General features: G+C 35.6%; 1 long non-coding RNA gene across 1 annotated transcript in view; it reads right to left on the reverse strand.

Moving 5' to 3' along the window:
- LOC132679414 (uncharacterized) overlaps window positions 1–20,374 on the reverse strand; it is a 180,931-nt gene that overhangs the window by 73,458 nt on the left and 87,099 nt on the right. Inside the window, exon 2 of the long non-coding RNA XR_009610148.2 lies at window positions 2,998–3,086. This is a non-coding gene — a long non-coding RNA (uncharacterized LOC132679414). The remainder of the gene's footprint in view (window positions 1–2,997; window positions 3,087–20,374) is intronic.

Genomic DNA, 20,374 nt, shown 5'->3' on the forward strand with positions numbered 1-20,374 from the left:
TGGAGCCTGTTTCAGATTCTGTGTCTCCCTCTCTCTCTGACCCTCCCCCCGTTCATGCTCTGTCTCTCTCTGTCTCAAAAATAAATATAAGTTAAAAAAAATTTTTAAAAAAGACCCCCCAAATCAAAAAGCCAAACAAGAAGATGCTAGAAAAATAAAATTTCGGGTTACTAAAATATATCTAAAATGTTTAGATTTCAACCAAAAATTAGGAGAAATTCAAAGAAATAGCAATTTGTTACCCACACACTTCACTAGAAATCATTTGTAATTGATCTTAGATTTTGCAGTTAGGAGACAAAGACTTTAAAGAAGCTAAGAGTATGTGGAATATTCTGTAGCTGAATGTTTCTTTGATCCTTGTGTTATTTATAAATGAATCGAATAATTTCATATATTTGGGGGATTTCCCAACTTTTTTTTCGTTCTTGGTTTCTAATTTGATTTTGGTTTATTTGGAGATTTTTCTTTGCATTATCTCCTTCCATTTAATTTACAATGGCTTGTTCTATGCTATAGCATAAGGTGATGAAAGTGTTCTTCACCTGGATCATAGGGATTACTGTTCAATTATATAAATTTACCAAAAATTATGAAACTGTACACTTAAAGCAGATGAACTTTATGATATGTAAACTATACCCCAATAAATATGTTGAAAAAGATACAAAATGGATAGCAAGTTCCAAGAGAAAGTCACAGATATACAATATAGGAAAAGAAGATGAAATATATGTACAATAGGTGTCCTCAAAGAAGCAAAGCAAAGCAATGGAATAGAATAATCACTAAAATTGGTAACTCAAGAATGCCTCTTGAAATTAAAAAATATGTATTGAGGAGTACCTGGGTGGCTCAGTTGGTTGGGTGTCCAACTTCGGCTCAGGTCATGATCTCATGGTTTGTGAGTTCGAGCCCCACATCAGGCTCTGTGCTGATAGCTCAGAGCCTGGAGCCTGCTTCAGATTCTGTGTCTCCCTCTCTCTGCCCCTTCCCTGGTCATGATCAGTCTGTCTCTATCTCTCAATAAAGAATAAACGTTAAAAAAATTTTTTTAAATACAAAAAATAAAAAACATGTATTGAAATCACATATTGAAAGGGTATAACGAGTATCTAGAAGAATTTACTCAGAACAACCAGCACCAGGATACATTTTGCAAATCCAAATATCATTGTTTGTAATAAGATCAACAAAACATATAATGTATTAGCTTACCTAATCAAGGGCAAAAGGGAGAAAACACAAAAATTAAAAATAGTAAGTGAGGAATTTTTCAAAAATCACAAAATAAAGATATATTTGAGTATCACTGTGTAAATATACTTTAAAATCTAAATGAAATTAATTTTTTTCTTCCAGGATCCTATTTAAATTCAAGTTAGTTAACATGTAGTGTAGTATTGGTTTCAGGTAAAATAAATTATTTTTTCTTTTTTTTTCTTTTTTTCTTTTTTTTTTTTTTTAGAAAGAGAGAGAAGGAGAGAGACATGGGGGGGGGGGTGCGCAGAGAGAAAGAGAGAGAGAGAGAGAGAGAGAGAGAGTATCTTAAGCAGGCTCCATGATCAGCATAGAGCCTGCTGCAGAGCTTGATCCCATGACACTGGGAGCATGACCTGAGCTGAAATCTAACAGTTTGGCGTTCAACTGACTGAGCCACCCAGGCACCCCAATGAAATAAGAAATATACTACTTAAAATTGACCTTGGTAAAGACAGAAAGTCTAAACAGGACAATCACCATAGAAGAAATAGAAAAAATTATAAAGAGCTCACTGTGCTTCCTCACCCCAGTGCACACAATGAATCACCAGGCCCAATATTTGCACTGGGTACTCTACCAAACATTTATGTATTAGATCATTTCTATGTTACTGGAACTATTTCAGAATATGGAAAGGGAGGGAGATTTCCAACTTCATTTTTCTCTATTAAACACAACTGTATTGTTTTAGTAGGACTACATTTCAGTATTTTTAAATTTATGACTTTAATAACTTAAATGAGTTGTAATTTTCATACTATAAAATCTATCTTCATTTTAAATGTATAAACTAACAATTTTTAGTAAATTGATGAGTTCTGCTGTCATCATCACTACAATCCACTTTTTGAACATTTCCCTCACTCCAGTAAGATCCCCTTGCCCATTTAAAGCTAATCTTCATTCTGACTTCTAGCCCTAGGCACCCACTAATTTACTTTCCTGCTCTAGAGATTTGACTTTATTAGACATTTCATATAAATTAATTCATACAATATGTTGTCTTTTGTGTCTGGCTTCTTTTATTTAGCATACTGTTTTTAAGGTTTATCCACATTTTAGTATATATCAGTATTTCCCTCTTGTCAATTTAATTTCCCCGAGGAAGTATAATAGTGATTCTAAAATATGACCAAAAAATTCATCAAAAAATAAAACTGTAGATCAACATCACCTTTAAATATCAAAATAAAAATCTCTAATGAAGTATTTGCAAACAGGATCCCACCATATTATTAATAGAACTAAGGAGAAGGTCTATATGATTATTTTCCTGGATACAGAAAAAACCTTTGCAAAAATTTAACACCATTTATTTAAAAAAACTCAACAAAACTGGAATTTATGGATACTTTAATATGATAAAATATATATGCTTTAACCAAAAAGCCAGTCCCTTAATGTGAAAATAGAAGCTTTCCAAACAAAGATGCCCACTGCATTAATCTTAGCCTATTATTGTTTCAGAGGATATCAGTCAAAGCATCCAGAATCATACAAATTGGAACTGGCATTCCTTTTCAGATGACATGATTGTATATCTTCAAAACTAAAAAGAATCAATAGAAAAGCCACCGAAAACAATAAGAAAAATTAATGAATTTCAGGTGTGTTCATTTCCATTCCTGCTGTAACAAATTACCACAAAATAGTAGCTTAAAACAACAAAAATGTGTTACCTTATAGTTCCGGGTCTCACTAGGTTAAAATCAAGGTGTTGGCAGGACTACATACCTTCTGGAGCCTCTAGGGAAAAATTAATTTCCTTGCTTTTTCCAGCTTCTAGAAGCCATCCTCATTTCCTTGCTTGTGGCCCCTTCTATCTGCAAAGCCAGAAATAGCAGTTCAAGTCTTTCTCACACCATACCTTTCTAACAATGACTCTCCAACTCCCTGCCTCCCACTTCTGTTCTTATGAAACTCTTGAAATTACATTGGCCTCACCTGTATAAGTAGGATAATCTCCCTATTTGAAGGTCAGTTGATTAGCAATCTTCATTCTATCTGCAACCTTAATTCCCCTTTCCATTTAACCTAGCATAGTCACAGATTCCAAGGATTAGAATGCATACTTTTGGGGGGTGGGGGCAGGTAAGGATTCTGCTTACCCCAGGAGGTTACAAAATCAACTTACAAAAATCAAAAGTAGTCATACATAAAAACCAAAAGTGGAAGAAGAAAAGAGGAGGGGGGAAGAGGAAGAGGGAAGGAAATAATGGAAGAAAAGCAAGAGAATCAAAATACATTCATCACAGCAAAGAGAAAAAAAATACATTGAACATAGATTTAACAAGAAATATATAAAATATTTATGAGGAAACTAGAAAATACATAAAAACACAAAAGAAAACTTGGATAAATGGAAAATGTATCATGTTTCAAATAGGAATGTTCAATGTAAAAATGACAGTTCTTAATTTATATACTGTATTTAGTATAACCCAAGTAAAAAAAAATAGCACTATGTATCTGTCTGGATCTAGAGAATATAATTATAGGGTGTAATTTGATGAATAAACAGGGGCAGGTAACCTTAAAAACCTGGGAAATGAAGAACAATAAAAACATACAATAAAGCCTATGTGATTAAAATTGTATGATATTGGCTCATGAATAGATGGAATGTATTACTTATCTATTACTGTGTAACAAATTTCCCCAAATTGATGAGCTTAAAAAAATATATTTATTATCTCATAACCTCAATGCCAGGAATCTAATGGCTGCTTAGCTGGGTGGTTCTGGCTTATGGTGTCTCACGAGGCTGCAGTCAAGTCATTGGTTGGGGTTGCAGTCATCTGAAGTTGAGCCATCTATGCACATGACATGGCAGCTAGCTTCTTCCAGATTGAGTATGAGAGAAAATGAAGGGGAGAGAGACAGACAGAGAGAGGCAAAACCCAAATCCAAGATGGAAGCCACAGTCTTCTATTGCCTAATCTTCAAAGTGACATACCATCATTTTTGCTATACAATATTGTTTAGAGGTAAGTCACTAAGTCTAGTCCTCATGCAAGGGCAGGGAAATTAAGTTCCACCTCTTGGAACAGGGGTCGAGTATCAAAGAACTTGTGGTCATAGTTTTTAAATTACCACAAAGACAGATGTAAGATGTAGACAATACAGAAATAAACACAACTGCATGTGTGAATGTAATATCTAATAAGTATATACTATATGAATAACATATATAATATGTAATAATTTGACCTCTCAAATTGGTGTAAAGTAAATGGAAATTTTAATAAGTAGTACTGGGGTAACTGGGTAGCTATGTATCCATTGATCCCTCTTGTAGGAATCTATCCCAAAGCTACACTAACAAAAAATGGGAAAATACATTTGCACAAGGATTATTTATAGTATAAAAAAGAAAAAAGTGCCTCTTAATAGAGTAGAAACAAATAGAAATAGAGTGAACTATTTATGGCAGCTCCATATAATGGAAGATTATACAGCCATAAAAAAGAATAAAGAATCTCTATACTCTACCAAGAAGTGATTTGTAAGAATATTAAGGGATTAAAAGCAAGGCAGAGGAAAGTGTGTAGAGTATGCAATTATTTTATCCCATAAAGGGGGCATACAAATATGTGTGTTTGAGTATCATACCGAAAAGAATGACTCAGGAAATGTGGTCACCTAAAGTAGAAGGGAGAGAATAGGGTAAAGGAGACAGTGTGAAAAGCTTATGGTCTTTGAATGTACCTGCTTATGTTGATTTTATTTTGTAACACTTTTATAGGATAGTATAAAATTTAACTGAAAAAGAAATTCTTAACTATTGAAAAGAACATGAAAATAAATAAACCTTAATGTACACCAAGCTGTTGGAATAACTACAAAGGAGAAGCTATGATAAGTGGCTTTAAAACCCAATAATTTGACTGCATGTCCCTAGTGGGAAATACAGAACTGCAACAAATTCTTAAACTGTTTTTCTGTAATCATATTATTGGTCTTAACATTTACATTGGCATTCTGAGATAGTCGTGTGCATATTAGAAGAAGATACTTTAATTCTATTATTCCTGATCTCATTGAGAACTAGGCTCCTCAGGTTATGAGAAAGTAAATATAGATATAGGATCAAAGAAATTTTTTAGATTCCTGATGTTCCAAATTTGAATTGAAAAATCAATATGAAGCCATGATATATTTTACCTTAAAAATAAAAAGGAGCAGTACCCTGAATCAGAGGCTATTAAACTAAAGAATGTGCATTCAAGTATAGATGGGTAAATCACTGAGGCCAGTGACTTGGAGACAGGAATCAATAAACTTTATATTTAGACAAGACATTTGGCTTTGGTTATTATCCAATGCACTTGATAGAAAGTAAATAGACTGGAAATCTTAATAGTACAGAGAATTATATTACTTAAGAAATCCTAAGACTGGATAGAAAAGACTGCGATTCCAAGTTTAAAGTAATTCCAGGCCACCAAACTTGCCCCAATAGCAAGTCTCCTGTCAAAGCTGTGCCACCTCCAAGAAGGATATACTCCCCAATTTCCACCTTAGGTGAGGCCAGGGAATTCAATGAACAAAGCTCTCAGAGGCAGATATAAAAGCTGTGAGATAAGGGGCTCATTCATTAGAGTATGGAGGCTTCATGAACACATGGGGATTCTTTTAAGCAAAATTTACAAACTTTAAATAGTAAATCTCCAACTCAATATTTATGATTGTTTCTATAATAGCAATATGGAACAGATTACTATTCCTCATAGGAGAAACAAGTATTTGTCCATGAAGGGAAGCATACAGTGAAAATAAGAAAGCCCACGTTTGTCAGGAAATCAGTGAAGCAGTCATCGACCACACAATAGAATTTATATGGTTCTGCCTGTATTGATGCAGGAAATGCATCAATAAACAGGAAAAACCGAAATGCAAAATGAGTAATTATGTAGAAAACGTAGGTTGTGTACAGAGGTATTTTTAGTATTTGAGGACAAAAATATGAACCTGAGGAGCAAACAGTAGAGCCCGAATTCCCATATACTGGTAGATTCTTTTTTTCACTTTGGCCAGTATTTAACTTCAAGACAAATTATATTTGAAAAACAATGTTTATTCAAACATTTAAATGTTCATGCTTTAAATATTTTACTGTGTCTGGGATTTTCGAAAGGATACCGGATAACTTATTTTTATGTGTTTAAAATGCAAGCCAAAATACACATTAATACTGCTAATGAAATTTGGGAATCCTACATTTATATAATTAAAGCTCCACAGGTCCTAAATCCTCAATTCAAAACCACCTCCTTTCCAAATTTAGGTTATATCTCCTGACATGAATCAATTACTCTGTAACTCCCTTGATTACACAAAACCTTGTTTACCTAAATGTTTTGCTGTCCCCAAACATTTCTGATAAATAGTGTTATACAGTCTGATATGTACCTTGAGTTACACGCATTATGAATCAGAATCATTTCCTGCACACTTGTCACCCTGACTTTACTTGACTATGGAGTCAATGAATGTGCAGTCAACATCCATTGGAAATGCAAATAATTGTAAAAGATTGGCTTGTGCTGCTAGTCTTATTTATCATCGGTTCTTTCACCCAAGAATATAGGATAGGTTTTATTTGAAGTTATACACCCTAAAGGTTGGAACCAATCTGGAATTGGAGGTCCTTAAAAAGCTCTATATTTGATCAGTTGTATGAAAAGACTTATTCTGTATTTTTCTTTCTCTTAGCTGTTTGTGAAGGAGGGTTTTTGTTTTGTTTCGTTTTTTTCTTGCAGTGATAATGCTGTCATCATCATTACACCTACAGAACAGTCGGTCAATAACAAAATTATGTAAGTGAATTGTCACTAAGAAATGTTTTAATATCCCCACACCCCCAAAAATATATGAGAGTTTTAATTAATGGAAGGACAGGATCTGAGTAACCCATAAGCCAAATCTTCACTTCAAAGGGATACTATAGTCAATACAATGCTTGCAAGATATTGCTATTTCATTATTTACAGCACTAGAGATTTAAAATAAGGGATTCATATGGTCTGGGGAGATTTAACCAGGTTCTTCTTCAACAACTGAGAACAGACTATATAAATGTACACTCTTCCCTACAAATATTATTTTTTTAAAAAGTCTTATTCTCTGTATATTTCTAGAACCAAGGAAGCTAGTCCACTTTACTTGGGACACACCATGAGATTTATTTTCTAAAAAGAGAAATAAAAATAGACATTTAATCCTTAAATCACCAGAGGGTCTGGTTTATTAATATTAATACACATAAACATTTAAGAAAACTAACAAAATGTAAGTAATGTGATAAATTCAAGTCAAATGTGTTTATAGTTTTTAATGAAATAAAACACTCATTCATACATTCATCAATTTGGAAAACATTTCCTGATTACTATAGCTGGTAGTCACTTATATCAAAGTTCAGGAGGAGATATAAGTTTATTTACCTCTATCAAGGAGTTAGTTTATGAAATTGTCCAGGGCTGGCTAGACAAATCCAAATCTATAGGATAGGCTGCCAGAAAGGGCAGGCTGAAACTCTTGGGTAGAAGCAAACACCACAGTTCAATACAGTCCGCAGGAAGAAACTTCTTCAGGTCTGCTATTAAGGCCTTTAAACCGATTAGATCAGCTCCACTCAGATTCTCGAGGATAATTTCCTTTAGATAAAAAGTCAACTGATTGTAGACGTTGATCACATCTTCAAAATACCTTCAGAGCTATACCTAGATTCCTGCTTGATTGAATAACCGAATACTTACGACCTAGCCAAGCTGACACATAAAACTATAATCTCTGTACTGAACATATAAAAATAAATAACTATGGTTTGTAATATGAGGACACTCAGAGTTTACTGGAATGAAAACATATTGGCTTTCCACATTTATATGAGGGTTGGAACACATTTTTTGATGAATACAAATACTTCTAGAATTTGTACGAATTATCTGTTGTAGTGACACATAAAAAAAAAACCCTGAAGTGAAAAGTCCAGCTCGCCTATTTGTGCATAAGAACCACTGGAGGTCAGAGAATAATGCACAAAACAAGGAACTGAGAACACCTGGGTCTGCTCCCCTGTATGCCATCAGCTCTCTATATGATTTTGAGTATTCACCTAACCTCTGTGACCCTCAGTTTATCTGTTAGAACTAAAACTGGTGTACAATAAAGGCTCTACACCCTAATTCAAGTTCCTGTGTGGACAGGTGGGAAATAGAAACAAGCCATGCAAATTGGGTATATGAAAATAGAGAGTATTTAAATTTTCCATCAAATCACATTGGGGGAATCAAGTTACCAGTTTGTTTTATCTATAACTCATGTTCTCTCAAGTTCTTTAATCCTATTTTATAAAATATAGATTTTCAAAATTATGCCTGCATTTATAAACAGACAAAAATCTACATCCATACCATTTATTGCATAATGAGTGGCAGGCAAGATTGGAGAGAGGAGCATCTCTGTTTTGTTACAGCAGATGGGTATTATTCTTATAGCTAAAAAGTATTTTTAAATTTTATAACAAAAATGTAGAAGTGAGAGAAAAGAGATTACCTTATCGGGTAATCTTATAAACACAGAATTCTGTGAAAATGGAGTCTGAATGGGACAGTTTGTTATTTGTATTAAACATTGCACATCGTGATGAACTTATGTGTTAAGGACCTAATGCCTCTTTCAAGAAAGTTAAAGATATTTCTAGCAAAGGCAATCTTTGCAGCTCCGAGGTGTTCAGCTTCGGTGGAGGTGACGTTCCTGTGTTCTGGGAAGGCTCATGCAGAGGTTTCTCCCAGCCTGTATGTGTGGGGAAAGCCATTCTGAAACAATAGAACAATTGCTTACTAACTACAGATATCTGGGAGCCCTCAAGCAGTAGCAAGCAGCTACAAACCTCACCTATGATCTTTATCGAAATTAAATTTTTGTGGTCTCTTCTCATATAGTCCTTTTCCCAAAACCAATTTACATAATTTGGTATAATTTGAAGTGATTGACACAGGTCGCTAATTGTTGGGGTAGAAACTAGACCCTCATAGTAGCTAAGTCTCAAAGGCAAAGGTTAGAATCCAGCAACTGGTAGTGTGGGTCGAATTGATATTAGTTTAATAATCTGTAAACTATGCAAGAAAATGTAATTGTCCTACATTACAAGAGTAGTCCTTCCACTGCACAGTTTATTCAAATGTATAATCTAAATAATTGAGTACTTCTGCCTACAATAGAGCATTTCCTCAAATGCAAACACCATTTAATAGACAGTTAAATCCAAACAGATGGATAAAAGATGCCAGAATATAATTGGTTTGCTTTTGATTATTTCATTGATACCAATTTACTTAACGAGTAAGTCTGGACAAGGTAGGATTTATTGTCACAGAATATTCAGTTTTACAGAGAGGAGTTAAGGGATTCAGTGATCCTCTTTCAACCTCAACACATGAAAGCTTGGGAAGAAATGAAATCTCGACCAAATGTTTGGCTTTGTCTTTCTTAGAGCTGACAATACAAACATTTGATGATACCAAAGTCTATCTTCTTGGTACTTGAGATCTTCTTAAGGGTTTCTGGGTTTCACAGTAGATATTAAGCTACTACAAATTCTTTTGAATAGCTGGAGAATATCAATTTTAAAAATATGAGAAGTAATTATTGATGATTGTTTAAAAAAACATACATTTCCATGTCTTAAATTATTGTATTTTAAGGGATTTTGGATGTTTTTTTAAGTGTCTCAAATTAAACCTGAAATTTGACAGAGCATAGCAGTGAAATCTCAATCTCTCTCTGTCTCTCTCTGTCTCTCTCTGTCTCTCTCTCTCTCTCTCACACACACACACACACACACACACACACACACAAGAAAGAGAATGGCATCATCTCCATTTTACAATAAGAAAGTTGGTTGGACTCAAGTTGACTGAGTAGTTCAAAGCTGCAGAGTTAACCAATGATGAAGCCTAGATTCCAATCTCTTCTGTCTCATTGTGAAAATCAGTGCTCTTTCAAAAGCAATAATGTCAGCACTTGTCCTGAAACTTCTTAAAGACTCTTGAAATAGCCCTGTGTCTTATAGTTGAAGATTTCAATTGTTTTTGAGTCTTACTTTTTGGTTAGCAAACCAGCCCAAAGGGTTAGACATAACTATTATTTTTAATGGCTTTTATCTATCAGAAGATTATGTGCTCTGCCCTCTTATGTAAAATCCACTATATCTGACTGTGCTTAATCCTATTTTGTACCCAGTAAGCACAAAATTAAAAAATAGGGGCTTTAAAAATCACTAAGTGATTCCTTAGATTTATTTCATTGTGGTTTTTTTTTTATTTAAACAGTAGTGGTTGTATTTAAACTTGATAACAAAAGCATATAAAGATAAAATGTAAGAATCAAAATAATTTCAAATATCTCCCTTTCCCTTCCTGTCAACATAAATTTTTCCCAAGTTACATAATATAAATACAAATGTTCACTTAAATGTTTAGATGACCATTGTCCATGCCAAAGCCAGACTCATTGAAGTTCCATGGATTGTAAGCAATACTGATTGAAAAATGTCTGTTAAACACATCTATTTATTCCTAATAAATGTCCATTTCATTGAAAAAGCTGCAAAAGGAAATTCTTCACTCTAATAGGAGTGTTTTCTATTTAGAAGATAGTCTTCTAATATTATACTATTTAGATTTCAAAACTTTCTTCTATTTACTTTATTTTTTTTAATGTTTATTTATTTACTGAGGAAGAGAGACCCCGTGTGTGCAAGTGGGGAAGGTGCAGAGAGAGAGAGGGAGAGAGAATCCCAAGCAGGCTCTGCACTGTCAGCATACAGCCTGAGCGAGACAGGATCTCACAAACTGTGAGATCATGACCTGAGCCAAAATTAAGAGTTGGATGCTTAAGAGACTGAACCACCCAGGCAGCCCAAAGCTTTCTTTTAAAATAGGCATGTGTCTTTATTATATGAACAAATATTGTGTAATATACTTATATTTATTGGAAAAGTAATATATGTTGGTTGTATGAAATTTGAAACATGCAGAGAAGTGCAAAAAGAAAAAAATTTACCTTATGTATCAAAATTATCATTTGATGCCTAATTTTATTTGCAAGTTTCTTTATTTGCTTAGCAATGCTTAAGAAGTTATTTTTTTATAATCATAAATATTTTTCTACAGTGTTTTTTCAAGGGACATATATATACATAGTAATTATATATATATATAATATATGTAATTGTATATATTATATGTATAATATATATAATTTCCTTATTTGGCTCAAATGTAACTGCTTTAACCCATCTTTTATTTGAGATATCATGTTCTAAATGTTATATTGGCACAAAATTATATCCTTCAGATGATTTTCTACAAGTAGAACTTTGGATTCAAATTTGAATTACTTTTTTATGACATTGTATTCACATTGCAAAATTATCTGCCAACAAGGTTATATGAATTTTCACTCACAACTATATGAAAATTTCTTCAAATTCTTGTCCACATAGACTCATATACTTTTATGTTAGTTCTAATTGATGACATGCTTGTCTGTGGGGCTGAAGCATTTACTACTTTGGTCATAAAAAGACATAGGCATGCTAATTGCACCTGAAAATTGAGGAAAGATGTACTTACCTCTTTAAGAGCCACAGGACTAAAGACTGTTTCCTCCTTTTTTGACATACAAAGAATGAAAGTCTTTATAAGCCTACTTTTCATATCTTTCTCTAACTATGTCACTGTGCTTTCCAGAGAAATACAAACATCAGGAAATTGTTTCTTTACTGTATTACTGTGCACTGGTTGGCTTTTATGTGTATATCGGAGATGTGCGTGCATGTTTGCGTATATGTGAGTCTGTGGCTGTATGATGTGGTTAAGATAAAGGGAATGAAAATCTTCCAGTTTTAAAGTTTTACTTTTTTTAATTGACCAAATACTATGAACTTAATCAAATTTGTAACATTTTATTGGTGCACTGACAGTTTTCCAAGATGATATTTTTTATCTTTGTAAGGAGTTTTATGTGTAACAACACCCAAACTAATCACTTTTTTCCCCAGATTTGTTTCTAAAGTTGCTTATGAGCAATTTGTAAGGATTTTTTTAGTGAAAATGTTCAAGGGGTTTTATTACCATTAATCTTTTTTGAGGGTGTGTATAATTCATCTCACCAGCCATCAGAATTCCCAGAGGGTAAATTACTCTAGAGATCTCTGTGCCCTCACACTGTATCAAATTGACCTGCTTCTTGTTTGCCATTTTTGTGTACTACATTGCTTATTTAACAAGAAACAGAATGATTGTAATTCTGAGAAGGTCCTTTGATAGTAGTTTTGACACTCTGCCTGAATAATGACCCTCATTATGGTGCCCGTGACAGGCTCTGAAAGTCCTGATTTATGAATATATCACAGGTTCAGCATTAGAGCTCCCCCTACTCACTTACTTCTGATATAGACTGAGATATGGACAAAGTCCTTTGAAATATAGAGAGGCTGAGATAATTGCACGATTATGACCATTCAAATCATCTCTTTCCCTGATTTAACAAAGCTCTGCCATTTAATTTTGATTGTCTCTGAAGTTATTAGGAACCTCTGACAAAATGTTTATTAGAAGAATGTGTTTCAGAGAAACTGCTGGCGACAAAGGTGGAAGTTATCCTTACTTTTCTGGTCCTAAGCTCCAGCTAAATTTCTATTGCAAATACTCATTAATGGTTGATGTGATAATAGACTGTTAGAAGCAAGATTAGCTAAGAGCAAAAAGTCTGTGTCCTCGATAAAACAAATTACAAGACACTCTGTAAACACTTTTTTTGGTGCAGAATGTTGTTGATTTATTGTTTCCTCTATAGTGATTATTTAAATAAATGTAGCTAATTTAGTTCATTTGCCAAACTGTATAATTTTGTTCTTTGTGAAGGGGTTATATGTAAAAGCCTCAAGGAATCACATCCCCATTAATCTTTTTACAAGTGCAATAAATAAATAAAGAGACATGGTTTAATTTTGCCACTTAGAAGATATTTAAATAGCAGTGGTGGTAAACTGATTTCTTTTTCTCCTGTTTGAAAAAGCTGTAAATGCACTTTTTCTTGTTAATAGTTTAATGAAATGCAAGAAAACCCCAGTACAACTGTTTTTATTGAGGGTATAAGAAACAAAGGATTTTCACTCATGTGCTGCTCTGTACAATGACCTTTAAAAAATGTTGTTCATCTCATGCTTTTCTACTCATAATATTTAAAAAATATCTTCAGTGCCGGTGAAGTATTATAAGGATATATTATTTCAGAAAAAGGAATGAAATATGGTACTTTTCAAGATTAAAAAATAAATTCACGATTGTTTTTCTACATATCCCTTGCTCACCAGTAATAAGGAGATAAGTCTCATGATTTCATTAGAAGTAGGGGAGAGCTGAAGATTCTCTCTAGGTATTCTCAGCTGATTCCTTTTGAGATGATCATCATCAGATGACCCTCGAGATTAAAAATACATAGTTACTAAGGGCAGTGGTTGAAAGTTAATTTTAAATGAAGCCTGGTAATGACCTGGAGTAAATTTAATAAGGGCCCTTCATTTCATAGCAAAAGCAGTCACTTAAAACATAATAAGATGATTCTGAAATCTTTAAACAAAGTGATCAGATTGAATTCCTTTTAGCAAGCTGAAAATTTTCAAAAGCTTTTTTACATCTGCAAAGCCTTTATTCTTAATTCATTAACATATTTTTAGAAAGTCTATTTCTAAAGGGGAAAATGTTTGCCACCCCTGCAGTGGAGGTGTCATTAATGAAATGGATCTTTGAGACACTTCCATCACCTGTTTCATTGTACATTTCTGTAAAAAATTCCGAAGATGAGTTCTCCTTCCTTTGCTTTCCTGCTAAAGTGGGCCTCATACAGAAGTGTACTGTGGTTGTACAAAAGTATTTTAGAGCATAACAAAACCTTCTAGACCTTAATAACTATACATGACTGATCTGTCCTCCCTAGCAAGGTTAACCGTTTCTCCCAAGGAGTTAAGTGGCATATAAACTATTGTTCACACCATTTGTGTTAACAGTATCGGATGACCTCAAATGCTGTGGTGGCCATACGAGGTACCCGCACAATGCATTCATCAACAAAGGGAAAAGGACCACAGGAGCAGAGCGGACTTTAAGTGTATTAGGACTCTATAAGGATAAATGCCTAACCTCACTCCACAGCAAAAAGTAATTACAGAGCCATTGTTTCTATAGCGTTAATATTTTTTTACAGTTCTTTAGAAATATGTGCTATTTAGTTCTTGAGTTGACATCTGTACTGTATTATGTTTTATACCAAGCACCCTGACTAAATTGTAGAGCAATCGAATAACTGTGAGATCATTTTGCTCTTACGGGAAATCAACAACAGATAGAAAATATAGGTAAAGGAACAGTTTAAATCTAGGAGTTAATTTTTATGCTTCAATTATCTAATTAACAATCGTCTAAACAGCCAAATTTTAGAGCTTTATCACTCCTAAAATTGAATGCTCCACTTAGAGTATATCATTCTTTCACATATATTCACAGACTCTTCCATTTGTATTTTTATAATGCATTTTTATAAATCTCTCTCCATGTGCCTCCCTTACCACTCTTAAATATCCTCACCTTATTCTACCTATGCCTTGATGCATGTGCTACTGAGAGAGAAGCAAAACATTTGTGTTTACACACACACACACACACACACACACACACACACACAGATCATTAAGAAGTTAAGACAAATGCTTGGTGGCCCCTTCAGTAAATACCATCAAGTAGCACACAAACAGAAAACTATGAAATGACAGATAATATTGGGGCAGATCAAGTAAACACATTTGCACGTTCAGGGAAGTAGTGACATTTAGCCTCACAGACACAATTAGTACTTATCAGAAGAATATGAAAGTTGGTGCTTTAAATTAATCAACTCTGTATCTCCCCCTCAAAGGAACCAGACACAGCACCTTCAGTCTTTACGTCCTCCTGGATGAGGGAGGAACAGGATGTGGTAGCTGTGTGGGAAAATGGAGTGCACCTCCTGGACCCATAGCTGTCTTTCAGGGACCCTAGACATTTCAATGTGTTCAACTCTTAATAACTTCTCTATACTTTGGAGTTTACTGACAGCAAAACATACAGCCTGCATTATTAAATACTATTAATCATTCTACAAAACACAGTACTCCAGTAAGAATAGGATGTTCCAAAGTAAATTTATATCATATAAGTGTTATCGCATGAATTTGGTGATAAGTGGTATTTTTTTAAGTTCATTAATTTAGAGAGAGAGAACTGTGCACATGTGCCTGCACATAGTGAGGGTGGGCAAAGAGGGGGAGAGAATGCCAAGCAGGCTCCCCGATTCCAGCACAGAGCCCGGCGCAGGGCTTGATCTCACAACTGTGAGATCATGACCTGAGCCAAAATCTAGAATCAGAAGCTTAACTGACTGAGCCACCGAGGCACCCCAGTAACTGGTATTTTTACCTGAATACAAACCAAGTAACAGAGCTGTGCTTCATCCTGGTAGACTGTTTTTATAAAACACTAATTACTATTACAAAATGGGTAGAAATGTAGATAAGGAAGAAGCAGGGAATCTATGATAGGAGGCAGAATATGTTCTCTGAGGAGTTTTGGTTAATTATAGGTTTTGCATCATTTGGAGACAATTTTGCTTGTGTTTCTGTTTCCTGATACATGCTTTGGAAGATTTACACTCATTTAAATGGATTAGATAGACATATGACTGCTGAGATATGATGTACTTTAATAGTAACTTTCTGCAAAATAAGTCTTCCTTACAAAAATTTCCTCTCTTTTATTCAATGCAATACAACTCATTTTAATATTTTATTTAGGTGCTTTTCATATGCCAGTGTGTTGTGTTTTGTTTTGTTTTGTTTTTTTAACACATTTATTTCTGAGAGAGCATGAGTGGGGTAGGGGCAGAGAGAGAGAGACAGAATCGGAAGCAGGCTCCAGGCTCCAAGCTGTCAGCGCAGAGCCCAACATGGGGCTTGAACTCATGAACCGTGAGATCATGACCTGAGCCGAATTCAGTTGCTTAACTGACTGAGCCACCCAGGCGCCCCTATATGCCAGCACGGTTAAACCAAGAATTTAACCAGTAATTTAAATGCATGTATAAGGTGCAGAAACAGCATTGAGACTATATAGACAACTTCTATTAATCTACAAATTCTATACATTAACTGAGTACAGGGACAATGTCATAAAATAGTAACCATCTGGTCTGAGTTTTGAAGACTGAATAGGAGTTCTCCATATCACCACATTAGGTGAAGACACATCTGGTTCAGAGAAAGAGAACCATGACCTTCAAAGATGCCAGAGCATGGAAAGCATGTCTTTGGGGACTCGCAGATAGTTGGAACATGTAGGATAAAACTACAGAGGGTAGGGAGAGTCACAGGGGATGAGGCTGAGAATAAATAACAAGAGCATATGAAGAGTACTTGTTTGCTAAGCTAAAGAGCTTGCACTTTATCCTAGAGTTGGTAGCCAGTGAAATATTTAAGGAGTCACCTGATTAAATTTGTGTTTATAAGAGCAGGAAGAATAAATTGGAAAAGGAAAAGACTAGAGTCAGGGAAGCCAGAGAGGAGAGAATTGCAAGGCCAAGGAAGAGAAGATAAGGACCAGACCCAGTGCCCAGAGAATGGAGATTAGAGATTTTTAAGGACATAAAGACAGTACAAAAGTATACAGGGTAACTTCAGATTCATGAGATTGCCTTGCTTCTGTCATGACCCACCTATTCCTAATGTTTCGAAAATATGGATCTGAATTTGATGGGACACTGTTAAAGGATGTTAGGATCAGCATGAGATGATCAGACCTGCACCACACTGAAGTCAAATGAGAAAGAGTGGCAGGAAATGAAGCATCTTGTCACTTGCCTCCTGTGGCTTTCTCAATATGTACCCTCCATTTCACCCATGTTGGCTTATTCTCTCTGGCCATTCAACTTGAACTACCTATTTCCTGTTTTTGAAGTCTTCCCTTCTTTTTACTGTTTGGTATTTTTCTTCTTATCCTCAACGTCTTGCCTCAAGCACCATCTTCTCTGTGAAGGCTTCCTTGATGCCCTGCCATCCCTTCAGGCAAAACTGGGTCTTCCTTTTACTGGCTGCTGTTGTACCCAGTGCACACCTTTATTGGAGTGTATAAACATACTATATTGCGACTGCCCCTTAGTTACCAGATTATACAGTAGACGATTAATGAAGCTGAATGAATGACTGGAGTGAATGGCAAGCAGAGTAAAAGCCAATTGGAATCCAGGAATAAATTCACGGCCACGTGTTTTCGTTAGTGTGATCTTTTGTTATAGCCTGAACTCTCTCCTCTTTAGCATCAAATCCATACTGCTTCAAGACTGGCCTTGCAAAACTGGTCTTAAGAAAGTGTACCGGGTGCCTGAGTGGCTCAGTTGTTTGAGCATCGGACTCTTGATTTCGGCTCAGGTCATGATGTCATAGTTCATGAGATCAAGCCTCCTATTTGGGCTCTGCACTGACAGCATGGAGCCTTCTTGGGATTCTCTCTTTCATTCTCTCTCTGCCCCTCCTCTGCTTGTGTGTGCATGTGTGCTCTCTCGCTCTCTCAAAATAAATGAATTAAAAAAAAAAAAAGAAAGAAAGAAAAGAAAGGTATAGGGGCACCTGGGTGGCTCAGTTCATTAAGAGTCTGACTCTAGATTTCTGGTCAGGTCATGATCTCGTGGTTTGTGAGTTTGAGTCCCACATTGGGCTCCGTGCTAGCAAAGTAGAGCCTGTTTGGGATTCTCTCTCTCTCTCTCTCTGCCCCTCTCCAGTCTCTCTCTCTCAAAGTAAATAAACTTAAAAAAAAAAAAAAAGAAAGGGTATAAACTTTCAGCTGTAACATAAATAAAGTGTGAGGATCTGGTGTATTGATTGCTGAGTCTAGTTGATAACACTGCATGGTACAATTGAGGTTTGCTGGGGGAAGTGAGGCTTAAGTATTCTCACACACACACACACACACACACTCAAAAAAAGAAACAAAATAAAACCCAGAGGGATAACTATGTGAAGTGACGGGTATGTTAATTAACTACATGGGGGGATCCTTTCTTCACAATGTATACATATGTCATATGTACACTTTAAATATCTTATATCTTACCATTTTATTTGTCAATTATACCTCAATAAAGCTGGAAAAAATATTTTTCAGGTGGTTATTTAAATGTAAGATAAAAAAACTAACATTATAAAAAGAGAAATCGTGGGGCGCCTGGGTGGCTGAGTCGGTTAAACGTCCGACTTCGGCTCAGGTCACTATCTCGCGGACCGGGAGTCCGAGCCCCGCGTCGGGCTCTGGGCTGACAGCTCAGAGCCTGGAGCCTGCTTCCGATTCTGTGTCTCCCTCTCTCTCTGCCCCTCCCCCGTTCATGCTCTGTCTCTCTCTGTCTCAAAAATAAATAAAAACGTTAAAAAAAAAAAAAAAAAAAAGAGAAATCGTTGATTAAGATGTGGATACAGATATAGAGAATGTGCTGAAGTCACTAAAGAAGGTCCTGAGGAAGAACCTGGTGACAAGGAGGGAAGAGGGTGACAGGAGAAGTTATAGTGAATTTCAAAGGAGCAAGGGGTGTGACGCCACGGTGTCTGGACACTTATCTAGAAATCACAGTGGTGGCCAATGGCAATGACAGTCTCCTTCCTTAACCCACGAGACCCCAAGGCCAGGAAAATACACTACCAATGGAAACAGTCATGAAGATTATGGTGCTTTCCGGGGGAAACTGTTTTACTATGGAGAAACCGACAACTTTAAGGAAATTTTTGATTATATGGAAGTGATTTTCAGCACTAAAATATGGTTTACTGGAGACAGAAGAAAGTCCATGGGGGTGTGGGAGTGAGAGGCAAAAGGTTTTAGAGAGAAGGAAAGTGAAAATGGAAAAGGGTAGGAATCTGCAGGTCCTGAGCTGACTTGAGGTGTGGCAGGGATACTCTTGAGATGAAGGAGAAAGGAGAGAGGGTGGCAGTTCTGTGGGTCTTCTGTGTAACGACAAAAATCAGAAATTCTATCATTGAAAGGATGCATAGAACTAACCAACTTCCAGGTTCAAACTGATACTGCTTTACAGCACTGAGTTCTGTTCTCTCCTTACCGAGTTCAGGTTTTTCTGAAGTGGGGAGTGGCTGGGAGGGCTGTGTGGAGAATGAAATAAAGGGCAATGGCTTAACTGAATCTTAAAAAGACTTTTCAAATGGTAATAATTAACCGATAGCTAAAGGACAGTCATCACCTAGGAGCTCAAGTGATTAAATAATCCGTCTAGATTTTAACTAAAAGCTAACTGAAAAGAGAAATAAGTTTGATTTCTTTTCTCTCTGCAATCACTGCACGTTATGATTTTAGATTCTACCTAAAATTTTTCTGGTGAATTTTGTATCACTTGCAGTAAAATGGAAAACTGCCTCTTTGCAACTTCCTCTCTTGCAATGTCATTGATGGAACGCCCCAGTGACTCATCCTTTCGCATTCTCATCTTTCATTTATGTTAAAAGAAAATTAACCTTCGTTCCCTGGAAGAAGGCTTGGTTGCCAGAAATCATGAGCTAAACATGGAATTTATTTTCTACCAACAAGAAGTGAGTTCTCTGCTCCCGCTATTCTCCAGACCTCAGATAATGGCTCGGTTACCCTTAGTGCTAACTTTGCTGGTGGCGGTGGAACTGCCCCTAGGGCTGCTGTAGGGTCAGCCTGCTGATGGCCTGTCTTTTTCTCCCAGGTGTTATTGATGAAGAATAATCCTCAACTCCCTGTGATTAAAGAGCCAGAGCTGAGATCCCTGCATTTTCTCACCTCATCTCTGGAACCCCCATAAACGGTGTTAGAATAAATCCCACAGCAATCATTTAAAAAGGGGGCAAATCTTTTGAATGCCTTTTTTTCTTTTTCTTTAACAATAGAATAGAAATGTATTTTTAAAAAGATTCTTTAGTAATGCTGTGTGTTGCACAATGAAGTACATTCTTTCCCTTTCTTTCTTGGTGTAACTTTTTTTCCGTGTA

Source organism: Panthera onca, chromosome A2, assembly GCF_046562875.1.
Source record: "Panthera onca isolate mPanOnc1 chromosome A2, mPanOnc1 haplotype 2, whole genome shotgun sequence".
NCBI lineage: Eukaryota > Metazoa > Chordata > Mammalia > Carnivora > Felidae > Panthera > Panthera onca.